General features: G+C 35.4%; 3 non-coding genes across 3 annotated transcripts; 1 reads left to right on the top strand and 2 right to left on the bottom strand.

The window, feature by feature from the left end:
• Positions 1-5,272: 5,272 nt before the first annotated feature.
• On the top strand, positions 5,273-10,909 carry LOC107827444 (uncharacterized). Its single transcript, XR_012702798.1, has 2 exons — positions 5,273-8,345; positions 10,648-10,909. It is a non-coding gene; the product is annotated as an uncharacterized LOC107827444 (transcript).
• On the bottom strand, positions 9,524-9,597 carry TRNAW-CCA (transfer RNA tryptophan (anticodon CCA)). Its single transcript has one exon. It is a non-coding gene; the product is annotated as a tRNA-Trp (tRNA).
• TRNAP-UGG (transfer RNA proline (anticodon UGG)) lies at positions 9,762-9,835 on the bottom strand. The gene has a single exon. It is a non-coding gene; the product is annotated as a tRNA-Pro (tRNA).
• Positions 10,910-11,591: the final 682 nt, after the last annotated feature.

The following is an 11,591-nucleotide window of genomic DNA, read 5'->3' as shown; positions in this document are numbered from 1 at the left end:
CTAAGCTCAGTAACCTAAGGAGGAAATGGTCTTATAATAACAGTCTCACAACAACAGTGTATGCACTCCATAAGAAAATGGCACCTACCGTGGCTAATGAACGGGAAGTAAAATCAAAAGTGATATTCAAGATCATAAGAGTTGTATGGAATTCCAATATGTGTGGGCACTAAGGTAAGCTAAGTATGCACGTAACAAGGGACAGAAAGACCAGGAAAAGTAATTGCTTACATTTAAAGAAAGATGAGAAGGAACGAAAAGAATTATTCGATTAATGACCCAGAGTTAGTTACATTATGAACACACTTAAGAGTTCGGAGTTTTATACATACAACATATATGTTGACAATCATACAGATGTAGAAGACTCCGGTATAAGTTAAAAGAAAGAATTAAGTCCAGGTCATAGGCAAATGATTGAATTGTTAAAGGATTGTATCATGGATATTCCATAGCGTCCATGAAAGGTTAAAGGAATAACTAATACCATGAGCCGCAGATCGGAAGATAGCTTAAGCCTACATGAAGGTTAATCAGAGGGAAGTGGAAACTAAAGAGTTACACCAACTAAGTAAATCAGGAGCCTGATTATTGGATTAAAAAAATTATAGACCTCGTGATTGAGAACATTGCAGGATCACTCTTAAATATCAGAGGTACAAGAGAGATAGTACAGTAGCCATATTCTATAACGGCTCTACGATAAAGCAGTTAGAAGAGTATCAACCTCATAAGAAGTTAGTATGAAGCTCTCACGAGATTGTGTAAAGAGGTGCATGTATCATAATAGAAGTTCAAGACATGGATGTGAATTATACCTATGTGGAGGGGAGGTTATGAAAGAGATAGAAGATGTGATGTGAGACTTTAAGGTAAGTAAGGTAAAGGTGGACAACGTATGAGATACTCAAAAGCAGAAGGTTGTGAATAATCCGTACTTCAGATAGAGGGCTAGAAGCGTCGGGATCCAGTATCCAGGAATAATAGCAGTGTCATTAGTGACATACCTTCCAGCCCATGGTTTATAAGTATCTAGAGGTCTAGTTAAGAGAGTAAAAAAGAGTTAGAGACGATGCGGTGTCTCGCTTGACGTTCCAGAATAACATAAGGAAATTTATGGTGCAAGCAAGTTGAAGGAAGGTTGCGAGTAGTATAAATAGATATGTATAGGTCACAAGCTAAAGTATGGAAAAACGACAAGGTATTAGGAGGACAAGAGAAACGATAAGAAAGGGCAAGTGAGAAGGTAACAAAAATGGATAAGTCCTCAGGATTAAGCCCATGTAAACAAGAGAGCTGATAGTTTCTCTAAGTTGTAGAGAGCTCAGTATAGCCGAATGAACTCAAAGAAATCTAAGACTAGTAGCATTTAGAAGAAATGGAATGCTGCCCTGGTAATAGAATGAGGGTGTAATTATGATAAATAAAGGGATTTCAAGAGTTGTACATGATTAAAATACCCACGTAAGTGAATCACATTGGGATGCTATGAAATACAATTATGGAAGTATAGTATCGTATCACCCCAGGTGGATCAGAAAAATCACTTCAAATGTTTTACGATGCAACATGAGCCCTTGTGATTACGTAAAAGGTTTCAAGTTATCAGTGGTATATTATAGATCAATATTGAGGTGAATCAACAATGGATGGACACAAGTCACAAAGTATGAGGTGAGATTAGGCCGTCATTCTTAAGATGAACAAGTAATGAGGAAGCATTAAAGGACTTAGATTTATACAAACGGGATAAGTAACGAAAGTAACATAGAGTTCGGTAATAGACCTCAGTAACGATAAATCAAAGTAAGAGTTATGATATAGTATAACCTACCTAGATGCAGTAAAGTCATACGAATGGATAAGCGGATCTATGAAATAAGGTATAACAATATTCGTAAGTTTGACAAAGTACCGAGCGAAGAACTTCAGTATACCTACAGATACCCGGAGGGACATTTTATCAAGCTCTGTATATGTTTGCGAAATGAGGCCTAGAGATTAGCTAAAAGCTAGAGGAAAGAGGAGAGAAGAGTCGCATAGGCGCACATACAAGGAAAAAGTCGTACAGGCTGCGTGATAGAAGATAGCAACAATTACGAGATTGGAAGAATTCCGACCACAAGTCGTGGTATGATAAAGAGGCCTAAAGGGGAGAATGCCCTGGCCTTTGGAATTATTTACAGAATAGTTGCCTAAATGGTAAGAAAAATATTAAAGTATTCGCAAGAGCTAGGGGTTATGAGAATAATAAGTGCATCAGTCAACATTCGAGGACGAATGTTCCAAAGGGGGAAATGATGTTACACCCCATATTTTCGTACGTGAAAGTATGTCATAAGTAAATTGATGGAAGCTCGGAAATGAGATATGATATCCCGCATTTTCGTATGTTAAAGTTTCGTCGTAAGTTAATCGACGTAAGTTCGGGAATGAGATTATTTTGAGATTATAAGCATTACGCTATTTTAAACAAGTGATGAGTAAATTCGTGAAGATGAAAGGGTAAGAAAATTGAAAAAAATAAATTTCGTCGAAGTTTGACATTTTGGGATAAAATACGGCCCGAGTTAAAATATTCGGTATTTATGGACTAGTACCATACAAGGTATCACATGACCATAATAGAAAGGTGTGCAAAGTATATTAAAAGTAAACAGTATTTTAAGTAAATTGAGATAATTCCTAATTATGTGAATAATTGGGTAATTATTGGTTAATGAGAAATTAATAAATTAATTAAGAAATTAAATGGCTAATGTTGGATAAGCCTAAATTGTCCCCACGTGGCAGCAACACATGATTCTTGAGTGACTCTTGAACTCAAATTTGCAAGATGTCACAATTAAGAGGGGTTGGTACCTAATCATCACTTTATACTACACCTTTTTCATAATTCCAATCCTTGAATGGTATAGCTAGCATTTCACGTCAAAAATCCCAAAGCTCTTGAATTGTATAACTTTAACAGTTTCACGCCAAAAAGCTCCAGCAAACTTCATGGATTGCAATAGCAACGTATTGCTTCAAAACATTTCGTATAGAGACCATTTTTTACTATAAAGCGTGAAATTTGCAATTATAATGAAGTACGGTGCAATTTTTCTCAAGAATATCATACGAATTTTTTTCCTACTCCGATCTTGCCGTTACATGTTGTCGCAATTGACGTGTGCTAGAGGAATTGTCAAGAGAATCGACTCAAGTATGTTAAGGCTATCCCTTATTTCTTTTGGCATGATCCATACGACACAAACGAAACGAGAAAATGCACAATTTTCATACATGACTCTATTCATAAAAATATTAGAGATGCTTATGTTCTTGATTCTCCATGTGTCATATTATTTTATCATCTGTTCATGAGTCTCAAAAATACGTAAGTTGGTAAAGGTTATTTCATGATATTAATCAAAGATATAATGGTCTTATGACGTACTAAGAAATTTTCTTAACGTATTTCATATGCATTTCATGCATTTATACATGCACATTGACCCATGACCAGATGGCGTTATATACGCACCACCACCTGATCAGCTGGTATACGTTGATAATTTTGCCCACAATGGCCGAGATGATATGATGGGATGCCCTCAGAGGCCGATGATGTTATAAAACATGTACCTATGCACGATATGACATTCATACGCATATGCATGACACTATAATTATTTCATGATTTACAGAGTTATCCAGACTTACAGGTTGAGTCATTTACTCTATATTTCTTCCATGTCTGTTATGTACTTATGTGCCTTACATACTCGGTACATTATTCGTACTGACGTCCCTTTTGCCTGGAAACGCTGCGTTTCATACCCGCAGGTTCCGATAGAGAGGTCGAGAGTCCTCCAAGTAGGCCATCAGATCAGCGGAAGATGTTGGTGCGCTCCATTTGCTCCGGAATTGCTTGTTTGGTCAGTATGATTTGGACGTGTATTGTTTGGTATGGCGGGGCCCTGCCCCGACCTTTGTGATAAGTATGTACTCTTAGAGGCTCGTAGACGGATGTCATGTATACGAATGCTTGTATGGCCTTGCCGGCCTATATTTTGAGTTTACAAGTGACCATGTTGGCCTTATAGGCCCGTATATCACATGTATAAGTTTTTATATCAGGTTGGGATCGTCATATATTGAGTATTCCTCTATGTTTATTCTGGTTAGCCCATAACGGCCCGTTTGGCCCATTTGCCAACGAAAGTATAATAAGAAAGATAAATTATATTGGTACTCGGTTAAGTAAGGTACTGGGTGCTTGTTGCGGCCCATAAGTTTGGGTCGTGACAGTTAGGGCCCTGTCCCGACTTGGATATGTCAGTCAGATGTTCTTAGAGGCTTCATGGATGTCTATGATCGGGTTCAGTCATGTACATGTTTGGTATTCTGATCATATGGACAGAGCATCTTATAGTTCATGTTAATAGATTTACTGGTTTACTACATCATGTTGACGATTACAGTTTCATAGTAGATGCATATAGCATGCATGTAGAATGTAGTCCGTCCCAGTCGAGACTGGGGCGTGACAAATAATATTCTCCTATTTTTATATACCTAGACTTGTATTATTTTCGATGTTTCTTTTGCATCTGTTTTCTTGTTATCCTGTTGTTGATGGTAATATGCAGTGTTACTATTGTCTTTTCATGGTTTGTGCACTATTTTTTTTTTCAAAAAGTGATGAAACATATGCTTCACCTGAACCGAGGGTCTATCGAAAACATACTCGCTATCTTCACAAGGTGAGGGTGAGGCGACATGCACACTACCCTCCTTAAATCCACTTGTGGAATTACACTGAGTTTGTTGTTGTAATAATAATTTTAATATTTAAATATATATAAAAACGAAAATTAAAAAATACAAAACTACCATATATATATATATATATATATATATATATATATATATATATATATATATAAAGAGTAAAATCCCCCCTTGAAGAGGTTTAGTAAGCAAAGTGACATAACATTCACCAAATCTTAAGTAGCAAAATACGTGGGCGGTGGGCAGAAGTGTGCACGACTTAATTCGAACACCATTTACATATATGCACTACTTTTTCATCAAATCTCTACTTGAATAAGTAAATTGTTATAAGAAAATTAAATTATGGTGGATGTCTACTCTTCCTCCATTATCTTTCTCCATAATCTTCATCTTAAATGCTTAATGACATATTCAATGATATATTTTTCTTCACTTTTCATGCCTATATAAAGGACTTCTAATAGATAGAAAAATATACACAATTGAAGAAGAAAATCTCTTCCTTCTCTCTATCTCTATTTCTTGTTCATGTTTTACTAAATTGCTTTTATTTCAAAACAAGTTATCAGCATGAATTGCTATTTTATTTGATAGTTAGTAAAAAAAAAGACGAAAGAGGCAAGGAATTGATTTTGAAGATAAAGTTGTTAACATTGGCTTTTTTCTTCAAGTAAGATGCCACACTTAATTTATGATTTTCATTTTGTTTTACTAATGTCCAAGCCTTCCATGAGATTTTCAGTGAACTTTGCCAAGTGATAAAGGTAAATTTTGCATTTATCTCGTCAGAGATATTTGTGGTAAGATTGATTTTACTATTACAAAAGATATATGCACATGTAATTATACATAAAAAAAAATATATACTACAAAATGCTAGGCGTCTATGGCATATAAATAGAACAATAGATTTATTGGTGACACTATTATGTTTGTGATGATGACCTATGTTGTATACTGTTTAATTTATTTCTTCTTATATGTATTAGTTTAACATTTTTCATCACCTCATCAGTTAAACATGTGATCATACAATCTCAATCTGGTCAAACACTATACCTTCTTGTCCCGTTAATAAATTAGTACTTGCATTTCACATAAATAAGGAAAAGTAATGCTAAAATAAATAAATTTTTAGAAAACTGTGAGTAGATTTCGTTGTTTTCTTATGGCAAAAGGCATTGTTTACCTTTTTAGTTAATGAAGAATACATGTAAGAGATTTTATTTGTTTTCTTTATATTTGACCATGTCATGTATTATTGTTCATGAAAAAGATCTATGCTAGTTCTAATTAAAAATTCGAAGTGATAATATTTTAAAGGCTAAGGGTGATTCTCAGTTGCACTTTGGCCTATTATGCTATTGGTTAAGGGTAAGACGGTGGGTTCAAGTCCTATCGCACCTTGAGGGTAAGACATCGGGTTTAAGTCCTAGTGCACCATGATAATAAGATGTTGGGTTCGAGTCCCAATGCATTATGGCCAAACATACCTTTATATGGGTAAGGCATTGAGTTTGAGTCTCAGTGCACCATATTGACGATATAATAATGACTAAAGAAAAATAATATATTTTTCATTAAAAAGCATGAAGCTTGTCCCACTTGATTCGCTCCATTCTTGAAGTGAATGTGATAGCGGTGCATAATAAATCTAAATGAAGACAAGTGGTTGACCAATGAACATGGGCGTGCCAAAGACCAAAATAATAATAGTCATCATTATGGTAATTGTAAAAAGAAGAACAATAAGAGTTCTCAAAATAATCCTTCAAAGGTGAAGGAAATGTGTATCAATATGGTCTGTAAAATATGAGGTACGTTCAGACGATTATAGTCCATTTTTTGAAAGAATGCGACTTATGATAAGTATTGTAAATGCAGACTCATTCCTGAAAGTGAATGTCGAAATATATATATGATATAAATTATGCATAAGAATGTGATTATGCATGGTTAAATAAATACAACAACGCATCTCTACTGGGAGGTTTGAGAGAAAGAAAGATAATGAACATTACTGTGTGATTACATGAATATGTTATTGGTCACGCACATATGGTACGTCGAAAATATTTTGACATCTCTTATAAAAGGTTATTAAAGACAAAATTAAAGCAAGAAATGATTTTGCTTATGATGATTTTAACCATGACAATCATTATGATATGATTTTATCCGTGAAGGAGACATTCAACATATGAATGATGTGACAAAAGATCTTGCAGTACAAAATTAATTCAAAGCTCTGAAAGAGCTAATTTATTACTACCTATATGAGTGAAATTGTTCATGATATTGATATTGTAATAAGTCTCAAAAGAAACTTTTTGGGTTTCAAATATATTAGTCAAAGTGGTTGGCATATTGAGACTATAAATGAAAGGAAGATTTATTATCTTCATATTACTTTAATCATATCGGGTAATAATAAAAGGTCACCCGATTTTTCTTCTATTTGTACTACACAAGTATAAGCATAATGATGGAATCATATGCCATAAGTAAACTAGAGGTTTACTGAAACAAATATTAGTTGGCATGACCGGTTGGCCATCCCGGTTCAATTATGATGCGAACATTAATTGAGAATTCACATTGGCATTTATTGAATAAATATAAGATTCTTCAAGAATTCTCTTATGCTGCTTATTTTCATGATATACCAGTTAAGGTTGGGATTGAATCCCTTGATTTCTGGAACGAATAAAATGTGATAAATATATGGGCCCAGTCACCTGCCATGTGAACCTTTTATTATTATATGATTTTAATAGATGCATCTATTCTATAGTCATATGTGCATTTTGACTTTTGCAAGATTACATGCTCAAATTATTAGAGCAAAGTTCTAAAATATAAATTATGATAATTTATCTTGATAATGCTGGTTTAAATCCAAGTTGGTTTACTAAATTACTTTTATTTCGTAACATAAATATTTTTTTTAGGTGAAAATTATTTTATAAACTTTAATGGACAAAATATCCAATAGGGCGAAATAACCACCGTCATAAAAAAAAAAAAAATTCTCTTTTAATTGTGGGATTAGGATTAGGAAGCATCTATTCCCATTCAAAGTTGAATATGACATGTTAAAGGTACCCCCTAGGCAGCAATATTCTATTTTCTATTACAATATGTACCCCTCGTCCCAAATTTTTATAAGCTAACTAAAGTGAAACTCTCCCTCTAATCCAAGGGTAGTTTTGTCCATTCATACAAGGGCGGCGAAGACCCAACACAATATATATTGACCCTTCGACCTCTACAGAAATCAAAATATTAGGTTTTGCGTTGTTCATATCAAAAGCGAACAAAAAAAGAGAAGATGATAGAGGTGGTGTTGAACGATCGATTGGGGAAGAAGGTGAAGGTGAAGTGCAACGAAGATGACACCATCGGCGACTTGAAGAAGCTGGTTGCTGCTCAGACTGGTACACGCGCCGACAAGATTCGTATCCAGAAGTGGTACAATGTCTACAAAGACCATATTACCCTCAAGGACTACGAAATTCACGATGGCATGGGCCTTGAGCTCTACTACAACTAATTCAAACCAATAGGTAATTTTTGGAATATACTAGAATTGTGGCGATTTGAGTTTTTGTTTGAGTTAAGGAACTTTTGTAAATATGAATTATGATTGAGTTTTTACTCCCCTTTTTGATCAGCTGATGGGTTGATTTTATGAATTATGATGTTGTGTTTAGTTGATATTTGTGTTTGATCTGTTTTTTTTATATGTTTTGGTTGGCATGGAATTGATTTGTTAATTTGCGTATGTGATTGATTTTTTACTTCCCCTTTTGGTGATTTGTTGTATGTATATGTTGTTAGGTATACGAAAGTTTTATGCAGTTTGAGTGTTTGGTGGTCTGAACTGTTGTAGTATTCGTGAATGCATCCCTCTGTATTTTGACGGGGGCTGTGCCAAAGCTTTGAGAAATCCTCTTTTATTCAAATTGTAAGATGTGGAAAAGGTGTTTATTCCCAACTGGTTGTTGCAACATGTTGCTAAAACTATGTAGCACGGTATCAAATATAGTAGCGCATACACTTTTATGATACCATCAAGTTGGTAACCCTCAGGGGTTGGCCTGGTGGCAATTGACTTGAGCCTTGGGGTTTGCTCCCTTTCAAGGTCTCAAGTTCGAAACTCATTGGGTGCAAACAATTTCTGAGGGTCATCGGACTGGGTAAAACCTGAATTAACCGTGGTGCACTTGCGGGAAGCTCCTTGCCGAGGGCCTGTGCACCCCCGGGATTAGTCGGGGCTCAAAGAGACTCGGACACCCGGTGCAAAATCAAAATGATACCATCAAGTTGGTGTCTTTTCTCTTTTACAATAACAATAACAATGGCTCAGCTTGATACAAGTTGGTGTATTCTCTCTTTTAGTTGTAAAAAAATATCTTGACATTGGACTGATGTGTTTTTTTTTTTGGTTGTTGGTCGCTTGAGTCCTTGTTACTTGGGTACCATAACCTTCAAACTGTTTATGATTCGGAAAGTTAGAAGTTATGCAATCTTCTACTTTGAGTTATTTCGGCTGTTTTTGGTGACAGCAATGTACTTTACAATATAGGCGTGGTGATCAGTTGGACCTTTGATTAATTAACATCTCTTTTTGATTGACCTCCTCCTTTCTTTAATTCACAGACACAGGAGGTCAAATTCCGATTGTTGTGAAAGTTACTGAATGAATCTATTTTATTCTAATTCGATCTAAGAAGAAAAAAATCACGCTCTGTAGGATTTGAACCTACGACATCGGGTTTTGGAGACCCACGTTCTACCGAACTGAACTAAGAGCGCTTTCTTATCAGAATAGATAAGACTGTAAACAAAAGGATTCTTTTCATAACCCCAATACATTTTGTATGCATATACTAGAATAGCATGATAAAAATCAAAGATTATGTCCAATTTGAAGCGATCTCAATTGATCCCTCGTTACTGCTCAAAGGAACAGTAATAGGTAGGGATGACAGGATTTGAACCTGTGACATTTTGTACCCAAAACAAACGCGCTACCAAGCTGCGCCACATCCCACATCCCTTCAATTGTTCCACAATGTAATTGTAGAGAATTCATGTCTTGTTTTCCACAGTCTTCGAGTCTTGACTACTTTTCCGCGCGTCCTTGCTACATCGTTGGTGCCCAATGCTTCTTTATTTGGGTAGCAGCGGCTCAATAAAAAAGAAAAAGTTACATTCCCCATTGAACTTTAAAAACCATGAAATAATGCGTAATATCAAACTATATCAGAGCACTGACTCCCTTGGTGCTCAATGCTTGTCTATTTGGGTAGCAGGGGCAACTGCATATGCAGCCTTACCCACCCAAGATATTTGTACTCAATAAAGCTCACCGCCATAACTGTGATGAGGCAAGCACAATGAGTGGTTTTACTCACGGTGCTTTATAGAATTAAGAGTGCCTAGTCTTTGGGTATCGATGAGCTGTTGGTTTAGGCTTCCTAGAGAATCATTTGTCTTTAGAGCAAAGCACCTTGAATAGGATGTGTGGACGTAAAATGAAACCAGGGATGTTCCATGAATGCTCAATGTGAGACATTCTATGTGGAAGACAAGGCATGTGGTTCTGTCCCCCCTGACTTTGTGCTGTATTCTGAAATTTCAGAGGATTACTCTTCGATAGAGTAATTGATACATTGATGACATTTCTTTATAGTATACCACTTATTTTGTAACACTGTGATAAAGGATCTTCTACTGAATTGCTGGTGTGATATTGCGGGAGCAAGTTTTGGTTTGATTGTGTTTCCAGTGCATTGTTTACTGTAGCATATCTATGTATTACTCTTTGCCGTTGATATTCATTATTTCCATTTCTTATTTTAGGTTTATTTTGTGATGGAAATACGCCGGGGACGTATCTGAGGTACCATGTTCTGAATAAAAGCTTGATCGTTGGTTTGTAATGAAAAGTTTGACATATTTAATCGACTCTAAGGAAAATGCTCAACTTTGTGAATGCTATGTAACTGGTTGGTATTTTACCTTGTGTGCAAGGAATTATATCTGTGCTTAGAGATTTTCTCACTAGAAAAACTGAGGCTGGATGTTACCTTTGGCTATGTAAAATAATAGAATTTGTGACTGAGCTTCCTTGTTCTTTTTTTGTTTGTTTGTTTAAAGTTAACTGTTGGCTTACCTCTAAAAAGAATCTGAACTAGATTCCAGACATTTTAACAAATGCAGAACATTTTTAAACTCATGGGTCAGGTTTTGGGATGGGTAAAATTATTTGGGTCATGGGTTCTTCTTTTACTTCAAATTAACGATTGATATTGTATGAAACAAAATGAAAGTGGAGTGATTTTGTAGTTAGAAAAATAAGTTTGATGATTTTACGGCATGTGTACTTTATGTTCAGATTCAGCGACCTTTTGTGAAATTAATCCAAAAGCACTGCTATCATGGTAAATATTTAGTTCGACTGATACTGGGAAATTTAATAGAGCCTGAGTACTATTTCAATTCTAGGTTTATTTTGGGTCTAATAACTCGGTATCCAAAATCTATTGGCTAAAATAGTTAAGATTTGCGTCGCACATAGCCTACCAAAGTAGTCGGTACTCCGTCCAGAGTTCAAGCAAACTGAGAAAGTATCAACAAGCTAAAGAAACCTTATAATAAAAAAGTCGTATGAGATTGTTTCTTGTTGCATGCTCCTGTCCAAGATTGTGTCACATTTTGGAAACTTCCATTACATCAAAACCTTTATCCAGGATTGGAAAAACCGCATAATTAGTTCCACTGATTGGGTCTTGGATATGTCCTTT

This window comes from Nicotiana tabacum, chromosome 19 (assembly GCF_000715075.1).
Source record: "Nicotiana tabacum cultivar K326 chromosome 19, ASM71507v2, whole genome shotgun sequence".
NCBI classification, from domain to species: domain Eukaryota; kingdom Viridiplantae; phylum Streptophyta; class Magnoliopsida; order Solanales; family Solanaceae; genus Nicotiana; species Nicotiana tabacum.
This window is presented reverse-complemented; position numbering and strand designations above follow the sequence as displayed.